Source organism: Bos indicus, chromosome 18, assembly GCF_029378745.1.
Source record: "Bos indicus isolate NIAB-ARS_2022 breed Sahiwal x Tharparkar chromosome 18, NIAB-ARS_B.indTharparkar_mat_pri_1.0, whole genome shotgun sequence".
NCBI lineage: Eukaryota > Metazoa > Chordata > Mammalia > Artiodactyla > Bovidae > Bos > Bos indicus.
In genome coordinates this window covers 53,395,618-53,408,754 of record NC_091777.1, presented here as the reverse complement: position 1 = coordinate 53,408,754, position 13,137 = coordinate 53,395,618, and the positions used below count along the sequence as shown (strand labels likewise).

At 44.3% G+C, this 13,137-nt stretch overlaps 1 pseudogene; it reads right to left on the bottom strand.

Annotated features, from left to right (window-relative positions):
• Nucleotides 1–2,345: 2,345 nt before the first annotated feature.
• Nucleotides 2,346–13,137, bottom strand: part of LOC139177146 (negative regulator of P-body association-like) — a 29,874-nt pseudogene continuing 19,082 nt past the window's right edge.

Here is a 13,137-nt window from a genome sequence, read left to right as displayed (position 1 = left end):
ACTTCTCCTTTGCAAATTCTGTTTTTTTCACTTGTTCTTCGCATTTATTATTGAGTAATTTGTTGTTGTTCAGTCCCGAAGTTGCGTCCAACTCTTTGCCACCCCATGGACAATAGCATGCTAGGCTCCTCTGTCCTCCACTATCTACTGGAGTTTGCTCAGATTCATGTCCACTGAGTTGGTGATGCTATCCAACCATCTCATCCTCTGTTGCCTCCTTCTTCTCCTGCCTTCAATCTTTCCCAGCATCAGGGGCTTTTCCAGTGAGTCAGCTCTTCACATCAGGTGGCCAAAGTACCAGAATTTCAGCTTCAGAAACAGTCCTTCCAATGAATATTCAGGATCGATTGCCTTTAGAATTGACTGGCTTGATCTCCTTGCAGTCCAAGGGACTCTGAGAAGTCTTCTCCAGCGCCACAATTAGAAAGAATTATTTGACAATAATAAATTGTAATTATCATCTAATAATTATGGATATTCTTTAATAACATAAATTATATTTATTATTTATAATAAATAGTATTATTATTTAATAATGGGCTTCCCTGGTAGGTCAGACAGTAAAGAATCTGCCTGCAATGCAGGAGACCCAGTTCGATCCCTAGATCGGGAAGATCCCCTGGAGAAAGGAATAGTTACCCACTCCGGTATTCTTGCCTGGAGAATCCCATGGACAGAGGAGCCAGGCAGGCCACAGTCCATGGGTTTCAAAGAGTCGGACACGATTGCTGTGGTAAAATAAATATACGTAACATAAATTTTACCATTTTAATCCTTTTAAAGTATAGACATAATTCAGTGACATTAGGTGCACTCACAAGATTGTGCAACTGTTACCACATCCTAGAGTTATTTCATCACCCAATAGAAGAAAACCCATCACCCAAAGAAGAAAACAGGTCCCAAATGGAGTCAGCTGTGCTAACCCTCAGGTCAACAAAACACGATTTAATAACTAATTTAATGGTAGTTTCAACCCCACCAGAATGTAACCAACTATTCAACCTAGGATCGCCTGATTGGTACTAGTGAGGTTTGCTGCTGTTCAGTCACCCAGTCGAGTCTGATTCTTCACAACCCTGTGGACTGCAGCATGCCAGGCTTCTCTGTCCCTCACCATCTCCCAGAGTTGGTCCAGGTTCATGTCCAATGAATCAGCAATGCTAGTGAGGTAATCCACCCAATAAGCCCTTCCATCCCCTTAGGAGGATAGCCTTGACTCAAACAATGAATTTCTTTGCTGAAAAGATCCTTTTTCAACTCCCTTTCTGCCTTTAACAACTTCCCTTTTCTACAGCTCAGTGGAGATCTTTCTACGGCTAGATGGGATGTAGCCTGATGCATGAATCATTGAATAAAGCCAATTTGATCTTTAAGTTTACTGAGTTGGGACTTTGTGCTATTTAACAGATTTGGTGGCAACAGCAGGACAAAGGGGATTTCTGCTGGCTTTGGAGGCAGCAGGAGACAGAGGTGTGATGCCCCGTGAACCCTTTGGGCTCACTGTCTTTCTGGCCATTTCCGAGGATCCTGGATGAGTTCTTGGTTCTGAGTTCTGTTCTGTTTGTGTCAAGTTCCTGACCTAGTGGCCTTTCCAGTCTACTGGGGTCCAGCCCCGGTAGGATCCAGGGATTCCCTCAGGAGGACGGCATTGGCGAAAGGATAGATAAAAGGAGAAAGAGATAAGGAAAGAATTTTACAGTTAAGAAAATAGAGGAGAGAAAAGAGGCTAATATTCCTTGGTTTATGCAGAAAGCCAATAAAGCCCCAGAATGGGATTTGCTCTGTTCACGTAGGCCGCAGGCGCCCTCTCGAATTGTGGAAGGTGCCCCACCTTAGGCACCTTCTCGAGTGGGTCTTAGAAGCCCAGGAAGGAAAGTGAACGCAGAGAGCCCCTGCACTCCATGGAATCAGCCTGAATAGGAAAAGGAAAGAGAAAGAACGACATGGGGGAGACCAAGCTTCGGTGAGCAAGGCCCGCACTTTATTTTCCAAAGTAGTTTTTATACCATAAATTGTGCATAGAGGATAATGGGGGAAGGGGTAGAGTCATGCAAGGTCAGCAGTCCTTGATCCTCATCGAAGCCAGGCTTTCTTTCTGCAAACTTATCATATACAAAAGCTTTAGGTGATTTACATCATCTTCTGGCCAGGAGGCCTGTTAACATTTTATGACCCTTTCTTCAGAAAACTTATTTTTCTCTAAACGTGATTATTCTAAAGTCAGGTGCCACCCTCCGAAAGCATTAGATAATGTTGCATTCCTATAGGGCAAACGTGTGGTGGGCTATAACAAGAAAAGAATTAACTCGAGGGTCCAAGATTACAAACATTAAAGCTACTACTTACATTTCTATACACCAACTATATTAATCAATACACTCCCAGGGACACAGTAGGTAAGGGATATGGAAACTTGGCAGCAAGCATTAGCTCAACAAAGAAATCCTCTACTAGTTCTATTTTAACAATTTTAACTCTCTGAGAAGCTCTGCACTGTTAGAATATCTTAAGCTTCCTGTGCCTCTCGTGGTGAATCTGAACAAACCTGTCAGGCAAGCTAGAAAGTCATCAGAGGGGTTTGAATTGAAACACTCCTATTATGTCCAGGAGACCTATTAACTAGAGTTTTAAGTTGATTTTCTTACAGAGAGGTGGTTGGGGATAGCCCCCCGTTAATGTCAGAAGAGTTGGTGAAAGTCGTAAAATAGTAAAACAGATTCTGGTTTTAGGGTAGACACTCAGGCAGGCCCAGAGGGGTACCCCTCGAGTTCTGGCTCGCCTTGCCCACCAGAACTCTCCCACATGACTTTGTCATGGGTGGGGACTCCCGTGCTGGCTCCCGGCACCAGTCAGTTTTCCCATTTGTCTGGAATTACTAGTTCCATGTCGGGAACAGCCGGTGACCACTGCAGTTTCCCATTTGTCTGGCAGAAGCCTGCAACTCTCATTCTTTGGAGTCTGCTGGTTCAGTCCTTTCCCCAGTGCCTAGTTCCATGTTGGGAATTGGTCATGGTGTACACAGCACCTTTTCTGGGCCAGGATGCAGTAACATCTCTTGGTTTTCACCGATATTTGTACATGTGTTTGCTTGTCTTGTTTTGAATCCATGAGGGATGTTGCTAACTGGGACCTCAGAGGTCAAAAGCTGCAAAAATTAACGGGTCTGGATGGAGCAAGAACAAAGTTATGACGAGAAGGAATATAAATCCTAGCAGCACAAGACACTTACCGAATTTAAGCAATCCCTCCAATGTAGGCCTTATTCCTATGGGATCCATGAGAAAGTGTTTCCTATGAGACTGAATCCATGTTCTTGCAATGACAAGCAATCTTATTGTCTAGTACTACTCTGGCTAATGAAGTTAGGGCTTTTTGCTGGCAGGTTATGGCTTAAACCTGATCTTTTATGTCCTTTACAATCTGCCCTTGTTATAGAAGGGAAAGAATTACAACAAAAAATCTCTAGTTTAACAGAGGTGCCCCCCAAATATAGGTTATTTCTCTCTCTTTTTTTTTTTTTTTTTTTTGCATTTTAAGCTTTATTTATGGAACAGTGAGATGCTCTCTTTTATATTAGCATTTAATACTTACAAGAATCGGTCTGTTTACTGTAACTTGCCTTCATAACTAAACCATTTTTATTGTTGTTTAGTCGCTAAGTTGTGTCCGAGTCTTGTGACACCATGGACTGTAGTCTGCCAAGCTCCTCTGTCCATAGGAATTTCCCAGGCAAGAATATTCAATCTATGGGCTATTTCTAATCCTGACTTTGGGAAAGCAAAAAGTGCAGAGCCGGTAAAATTTCTGACATATGTGGTTAGACCTCTTTCTAAACTGCCTCAATACTCATTAAAGCCTGAATCCACACAGGCCTCATACCAACAACAGACAATCTAATCACCAAGGGTTAATCATTTCCTGTACAAGCCCCTATAACAGTGATCTGGCTGATTAGAAACCCTAATGAGGACTTCCCTGGTGGTCCAGTGGTTAAGAATCTGCCTGCCAGTGTGGGAGACACAGATTTGATCCTGGTCCAGGAAGATCCCACATGTCATGGTGCTGGGAGCCAGCACAGGAGTCCCCACCCCATGACAAGGTCATGTGGGAGAGTTCTGGTGGGCAAGGCGAGCCAGAACTCGAGGGGTGCCCCTCTGGGCCTGCCTGAGCATCTACCCCAAAACCAGAATCTGTTTTACTATTTTACGACTTTCACCAACTCTTCTGACATCAACGGGGGGCTATCTCCGACCACTTTTCTCTGTAAGAAAATCAACTTAAAACTCTAGTTAATAAGTCTCCTGGACATAATAGGAGTGTTTCAATTCAAACCCCTCTGATGACTTTCTAGCTTGCCTGACAGGTTTGTTAATATTCACAGCCTCCCAACCACGAGAGGCACGGGAAGCTTAAGATATTCTAACAATGCAGAGCTTCTCAGAGAGTTAAAATTGTTAAAATAGAACTAGTAGAGGATTTCTTTGTTGAGCTAATGCTTGCTACCAAGTTTCCATATCCCTTACCTACTGTGTCCCTGGGAGTGTATTGATTAATATAGTTGGTGTATAGAAATGTAAGTAGTAACTTTAATGTTTGTAATCTTGGACCCTCGAGTTAATTCTTTTCCTGTTATGGCCCACCACACTTTTGCCCTATAGGAATGCAACTTTATCTAATGCTTTCGGAGGGTGGCGCCTGACTTTAGAATAATCACGTTTAGAGAAAAATAAGTTTTCTGAAGAAAGGGTCATAAAATGTTAACAGGCCTCCTGGCCAGAAGATGATGTAAATCACCTAAACTTTTGCATATGATAAGTTTGCAGAAAGAAAGCCTGGCTTCGATGAGGATCAAGGACTGCTGACCTTGCATGACTCTACCCCTTCCCCCATTATCCTCTATGCACAACTTAAGGTATAAAAACTACTTTGGAAAATAAAGTGCAGGCCTTGCTTATCGAAGCTTGGTCTCCCCATGTCGTTCTTTCTCTTTCCTTTTCCTATTCAGGCTGATTCCATCGAGCGCAGGGGCTCTCTGCATTCACTTTCCTTCCTGGGCTTCTAAGACCCACTCGAGAAGGTGCCCAGGGTGGGGCACCTTCGGCGATTCGAGAGGGCGCCTGCGGCCTACGTGAACAGAGCAAGTCCCATTCTGGGGCTTTATTGGCTTTCTGTGTAAACCAAGGAATATCAGCCTCTTTTCTCTATTTTCTCAACTGCAAAATTCTTTCCTTATCTCTTTATCTATTCTTTTAATCGCCGACGCCGTCCTCCCGAGGGAATCCCTGGATCCAACCAGGGCTGGACCCCGGTATCATGCGGCAACTAAGCCCGTGGGCCACACCTGCTGAGCCCCCTTTTTCTAGAGCCTGTGAGCTGCAACAAGAGAAGCCACCACACCACAACGAGAGAGTGGCCCCAGCTCACCATTGCCAGATCCTGCGCACAGCAGTGAGGACCCAGCACAGGGGGGAAAAAATCTAATGGTTGGGAAGCTGCTTACAAGATAGTTATTCCCCGCTTCCCAGTTGTTTCAAACACAAGCATTCTTTTTGTCACTAATTCCACCAGGCTCAAAATGGGTCACCGCTGTAGCTCTTTGCCTGGCGTCTTTTTTCACAGCATCCCTGTGGACCCCAACAGCCAACATCTATTTGCCTTTACTTGGAACAATCAACAATATACTTGGACACTCATGTGGCAAGGGTCCACAGAGACCCCTTCTTATTTCTCCCAAGTGCTCCACCAGGGTCTGAGCACCCTCCACTTCCCCAAGAAGTTGACTCTCTTACAATATGTAGATGAACTCTTGCTGTGCTCAGTGTCCCCCAAGAGGATTCTATTTATTTGCTGCAACAGTTAGTTGAAAAGAGACATGCAGTCTCTAATACAAAATAACAACTATCTCTAGACACTGTTTATTACCTAGGTCATAATCGGAGTGCTGAAGGAATCCAATTGTCTCCCAAACAGATTAAGTTAACCCAAGAATTTCCTTGACCCACAACTAGGCAACAGCTTGGTGGATTTCTAATCCTGGCTGGCTACTGCAGATCCTAATTTTCCTCTCTATAAACTTACTAAGGGCTTCCTAGGTGGCGCCAGTGGTAAAGAACCCGCCTGCCAGTGTAGGGGATGCAAGAGACGTGGGGTTTGAACCATGGGTCGGCATGATTTCCCTGGAGGAGGAAATGGCAACCCACTCCAGTATTCTTGTCTGGAGAATTCTATGGATAGAGAAGCCTGGTGGGCTACAGTCAATGGCGTCGCGAAGAATCAGGCACAACTGAGCAACTAACACTTTCAGACTTTCCTTGCCTTTTATAGCACACAAGTGGACTCAGTGGCTAGTGCCTACCCCAACTATAAGGTTATAACTAAAACTGTGCTCCACAGGGTTAACAGAAATTGGTGACTAACAAATTCTTGAGCTGGTCTTACAGAACAGCAACTAAGGAAACACCTTGTTTAAAAAAATAAACAAATCTCCACTTGTAACTTGCCTTCACTGACCAAGCTTGCCTTTTTTTTTTTTTTTTAATGCCTTAACCACCCCTATAGATAACACTACTGACCAATGGGTCACTATAGTAATGGGGGCTTAAGCTGTTTTTCAGGAACTTGGAGTCAGCTCTTGTCCTGTCCGAGTCAGCTGAGACTGATTGGGACCACCGACCCTGAAACTGGTCCTGCACAAGTGTCCAACAGATGCCCTTTTGACATCAAAAGGGCAAAAACCCCAGTCTCAGAGTGTGCTGTGTGTGCAGTCGTGTCCGACTCTTTGCGACTGTACCCCTTCAGGCTCCTCTCTCCATGGGATTCTCCAGGCAAGAATACTGGAGTGCGTTGCCATTTCCTCCTCCAGGGGATTTTCCCAACCCAGGGGTCAAACCCTCCCTTCTGTGTCTCCTGTATTTCGGGTGGATTCTGTACTGCTGGGCCATTGGGGAAGCCCCTCAGATTGCGCTAAAGCACCTCCATTTTTTAACATGCATCTCATGAAGAATTATGTATTAATAATTAGCATCTCATGTGTTAATAATTCAGAGACATCTGTGCAGAATGCCAGTTACTTCACCTTTTCCCCTACCTCCAATCTCCTTTCCCCACGCTTATGACCCCCTAACTTTTTCACCCACAGATATTCCAAGTTCCTCACCAATGAGGAGCAGGATTTGTGTATTTGAGATCTCATTTGGCTGCTTTGTGAATAAACTTTTTCTGTTGCAAACCTTAGTGTCCCAGCCTTTGGCTTGCTTCACCGTGCGCAAATGAACCTGGTTCAGTAACAAAGTTGGTGAGCCATCCTGGAGATAAAGGTCTAGACGGACTTTTTGCCAGTTATTTGTTGGCCCCTTGCTGACATTGAGAGTCTGTGGACAAATCTGAGCAGCTGCCTGGTCCCTTTGTTTTAGGGACTGTCCCCTGGATATCCCTCACCACGGTGCCACTGAACTTCAGAGCTCAGTTTTTTTTTTTTTTTTTTTTTTGCAATAGGGATGTCTTTTGGTAGCAAGCAACCTTGTTAAAATACACCTGTGCCAGGGACTTCCCTGGGGGCACAGGGGTAAAGAATCCACTTGCCATTGCAGGGTTCGCTGGTTCGATCCTTGGTCCAGGAAGATTCCACATGTCTTAGGGCAACTAAGCTGGTGTGCCACAAGTACTGAAGCCCATGCACCCTAGAACCTGTGCTCCACAAGAAGAGAAGCCATCGCCATGAGAAGCTTGCACACTGCAACTAGAGGGTAGCCCCTGCTTGCTGCAATGAGGCTTCCCTGGTAGCGCTAGTGGTAAAGAATCAGCCTGCCAATGCAGGAGCCATAGGACACCTGGGCTTGATCCCTGGGTGGGGAAGATCCCCTGGAAGAGGGTGTGGGAACCCACTCCAGTATTGTTGCTTGGAGAATCCCATGGACAGAGGAGCCTGGCGGGCTACAGTTCATGGGATCACAAAGAGTAGGACATGGCTGAAGGACTTAGCATATTGCATCTAAAGAATGTCTGTGTGCAGCAACAAAGACCCAGTTCAGCCAAAAATAAATTAAAAAAGAAAAACTAAAAGCTTGTTATTAGGTTTTAAAAAAATCCACCTTCCAAAGCAGGGGACTTGGGTTCCATCCGTGATCAGGGAACTAAGATCCCCCATGCCATGAGGCCACTAAGTCTGTGCACTGCAACTAGAGAAAACCCAAGAGCTGCCAAAAAAAAAGACCAGTTCATATTTTAGCTAAATGTGAAACCCTTTCTTCTCTTTACTCTGGCATTGGCCTAGCAAGATAATGCCCTCATCATATCTCCCAGGCCATCGCTAAGTGAAGCAACCTTTCAGACTGCTGAATTTGTCATCAAAAACTCACTTGTCCATGAGGCGAGAGATCCCCGCTGATCCTTCCTGTGGCCCACTTCTCTTCTGTTCACAATGTCACTGCAAACCATGACTGACTCCCCTTAGAAGTCTCAGCTGCTATGGCCAGAATATCCAGTGCCTTGTCTTTCCCTTTCTCTTGTTATGCCCGTGCTTGCCCGATTACATAGGCATACCTATGTAACCTGGAGGAGGGCATTGCAAGACACTCCACTATTCTTGCCTGGAGCATCCCAAGGACAGAGTAGCCTGGTAGGCTACAGTCCACAGGGCCACAGAGTCGGATACGACTGACGTGACTTAACACACACACACACCCCTATGTAAATCTTTGTACACTTGCACCTGCCACCTACTCATGATTATCTGGATCAGATCTGCTGCCACTTGCTAAACATTCTCACCAGCAGCTCCTATCTTCGCAAGGGATTTAAAACGACTCTGTTTCAGGCTAGGAGATTTTCTTCCCGTACGTACTAAAAACCTCTATTTATAGTACCCCCATAAGGGGAATGGTCTGTCCTGCAACAACTTTTGTCTTTGTCTGTAATGGTTATCATTCTCGTAGGGTGTATGAATGCCTAGATGACTGTGTACAGCTGGATAATGCCTCTTAGATTATCTGACTGTGCCTCTAACTTTGTGGACAAAGGAATGAAGACATTTCATTGATTGAATCCCCTTGACCTACATTGTCTAGTTAGAAAGGAACTAACCAGGAGGCATTCATGATTCAAGGTTCACATCCTTTGGCAGGGCCCTTCTTTTCCAGTTAGGATTAACTGATAAATGGGAACATGACCTCAAACATCTCCTTAACTCTTGAAGCTACTGTAGTTTCCATTGCTAAGACCACAGCTGCCCAACAAAGATCCTTAGACCCTCGTCAAAGTTGTTCCTGATAACAGGACAGCCCTTGATTATCTTTTAGCTGAGTGAGGCAGTGTCTGTGGCCAACACCACTTGTTGTACCTGGGTTAACACTTTTGGAGAAGCTGAAACTCAGATACATACGATCATTGAGGAGGCCACCTGGGTTAAGAAGATGACTCTCTGGGCTTCCCAGGTGGCTCGGTGGTAAAGAATCCGCTGCTAATGCACGAGACACAGGTTCGATCCCTGGTCCGGGAAGATCCCACATGCTTCGGAGCAACTGAGTCCGTGTGCCAAAACTATCAACCCTACCCTTTAGAGGTGGGGAATCCCAACTATTGAAGCCCATGCACCCTAGAGCCCATGCTTAGCAACAAGAGAAGCCACTGCAATGAAAAGCCTGTGCATTGCAACTAGAGTGTAGCCCCTACTTGCCGCAAGTAGAGAAAAGCCCAAGTAGCAACAAAGATCCAGTACAGCCAATAAATAAATAAATAATATAATATAATATAATATCTAATATAATCTTATTTATATATACATATGCTAAGTCACTTCAGTCGTGTCTGACTCTGTGCGACCCCATAGATGGCAGCCCACCAGGCTCCCCCGTCCCTGGGATTCTCCAGGCAAGAACACTGGAGTGGGTTGCCATTTCCTTCTCCAATGCATGAAAGTGAAAAGTGAAAGTGAAGTCACTCAGTCGTGTCTGACTCTTAGCGACCCCATGGACTGCAGCCTACCAGGATCCTCCATCCATGGAATTTTCCAGGCAAGAGTACTGGAGTGGGGTGCCATTGCCTTCTCCAATATATACATATAAAGATCATTCTTTTAGTGGAGTTTTTCTTTGACTTATTTGATTTGATTGGTTTGGGTCTTGAGGATCATATCTCCAAAGTGCACTCAGAACACTAAGAAATATCCTGCTTATAAAAACCACAGTCATCTCCCTGGTACACTGTACCCTCTCATACTCTCTCAAAAGCTTTAATTGTGTGTTCATAGCCGATAATCACCAAACAAGTGTTCTCCCTGGGATATAAGAAAAGAAACAAAGAAAATGTCCAGCTTAAACATTGTGAATCTGAAGTTGTGGCTGCGAGTATCACAGATTAAGGAAAAACATCAGGACTTGGGGATACGGCACAGAGGATCAATAGGAGCTTGGAGAACTGTAGAGCAGTAGCTTCGAGTGGCGTCATGCCTTAAAGTTTAATCGTATCTCTCAGGCTGAGAATCTAATCAAAATTAGGGGATGGTTAAAAAGAAGACATGCATGCTCAATTGATTAGTTGAGTCCTATTCTTTTTGATGGAACTTTTTAGGCAAGAATACTGGACTGGGTTGCCAATTCCCCTTCCAGGGAATCTTCCCAACCCAGGGATCAAACACGAGTCTTCTGCACTGAAGGCAGATTCTTTGCCATTGAGCCATTAGGGAAGCCCCCTTAAAAAGAAGATAGCAGGCTCAAAATGGAGTCACGTGTGCTCAACCCCATGCCAGGAAAACAAGACAATATCTAACCCAATTGTAGTCTCAATCTCCAGGGATGTGACCTTTGACCAGTCAACCTGGAATTACCTGGTCAGTACCACTGAGCTCATAGCCCAATAGATCCTTCTATTCCCATTAGGAGGATTACTATGTCTGAAAAAAATGTTTGTTTTTTTTTCTAATAACTTTTTTTCCCCACCTCTTTCCACCTATAAAAGACTTTTCTTTTGGGATCCCCTGGTGGTCCAGTGGCTAAGACTCTGTGCTCCCAATGTAGGGGGCCCAGGTTCAATCCCTGGTCAGACAACTAGAGCCCACATAGCACAACTAAGAGCTTGCGTGGCACAGCTAAAGATCCTGCATGTTGCAGCTAAGGCCTGGCTGAGCTGAACAAATGAATAAACATTAAACAAACAAACAAAAAATCTTTCCTTTTTACTGCTCCATGGAGCACCTTTCTGCTGGTGGATGGAAGGTAGTTTGATCTATGAACTGTTGAGTAAGCCAAATTAATTTTTAATTTACTTACCTGAATTTTATTTAACATCCCAAATAGAAACTCTGTGCCCATTAAACAATCATTCCCTAACCCACGTCTATGGTGATGGAATTCCAGTTGAGCTATTTCAAATCCTAAAAGAGGATGCTGTGAAAGTGCTGCACTCAATATGCCAGCAAATTTGGAAAACTCAGCAGTGGACACAGGACTGGAAAAGGTCAGTTTTCATTCCAATTCCAAAGAAAGGCAATGCCAAAGAATGCTCAAACTACCGCACAATTGCACTCATCTCACAGGCTAGTAAAGTAATGCTCAAAATTCTCCAAGCCAGGCTTCAACAGTACATGAACCGTGAAATTCCTGATGTTCAAGCTGGCTTAAGAAAAGGCAGAGGAACCAGAGATCAAATTGCCAACATCCACTGGATCATCGAAAAAGCAAGAGAGTTCCAGAAAAACATCTATTTCTGCTTTATTGACTACGCCAAAGCCTTTGACTCTGTGGATCAGAACAAACTGTGGAAAATTCTTAAAGAGATGGGAATACCAGACCACCTGACCTGCCTCTTGAGAAACCTATATGCAGGTCAGGAAGCAACAGTTAGAACTGGACATGGAACAACAGACTGGTTCCAAATAGGAAAAGGAGTACGTCAAGGCTGTATATTGTCACCCTGCTTATTTAACTTATATGCAGAGTACATCATGAGAACTTCTGGACTGGATGAAGCACAAGCTGGAATTAAGATTGCTGGGAGAAATATCAATAACCTCAGATATGCAGATGACACCATCCTTATGGCAGAAAGCAAAGAAGAACTAAAGAGCCTCTTGATGAAAGTGAAAGTGGAGAGTGAAAAAGTTGGCTTAAAACTCAACGTTCAGAAAACTAAGATCATGGCATCTGGTCCCATCATTTTATGGCAAATAGATGGGGAAACAATGGAAACAGTGATAGACTTTATTTTTTTTGGCTCCAAAATCACTGCAAATGGTGACTACTGCTGCTGCTGCTGCTAAGTCGCTTTAGTCATGTCCGACTCTGTGCAACCCCATGGACTGCAGCCTACCAGGCTCCTCCATCCATGGGATTTTCCAGGCAAGAGTACTGGAATGGGGTGCCATTGCCTTCTCCAGCAAATGGTAACAGCAGCCATCAAATTAAAAGGCGCTTGCTTCTTGGAAGAAAAGTTATGACCAACCTAGACAGCATATTAAAAAGTAGAGACATTACTTTGCCAACAAAAGTGTGTCTAGTCAAAGCTATGGTTTTTCCAGTAGTCATGTATGGATGTGAGATTTGAACTATAAAGAAAGCTCAGCACTGAAGAATTGTTGCTTTTGAACTGTGGTGTTGGAGAAGACTCTTGAGAGTCCCTTGGACAGCAAGGAGATCCAACCAGTCCATCCTAAAGGAAATCAGTCCTGAATATTCACTGGAAGGACTGATGCTGAAGCTAAAACTCCAATACTTTGCCCACGTGATGCGAAGAACTGACTCATTTGAAAAGACCCTGATGCTGGGAAAGACTGAAGGCGAGAGGATGAGATGGTTGGATGGCATCACCGACTCAATGGAGATGAGTTTGAGTAAACTCTGGGAGTTGGTGATGGATAGGGAGGCCTGGAGTGCTGCAGTCCATGGGGTTGCAAAGAGTCAGACACGACTGAGCAACGGAACTGAACTGAACTGAACGTCTATGTAATCTTAATTCTACTTTCTGTCTTGATTAATTTGCGTATTCCAGATGCATTATATAAGAGAAATTATACCTATTTGTCCTTTGGTGTCTGTTTTATTTCAGTGAGTGTAATGTTTTCGTGCTTGTGCATGCTGCGGGATGTATCAAAATTCCGATCCTTTTCCAGGCTGAATACTATTTCATTGTATGTACATACCA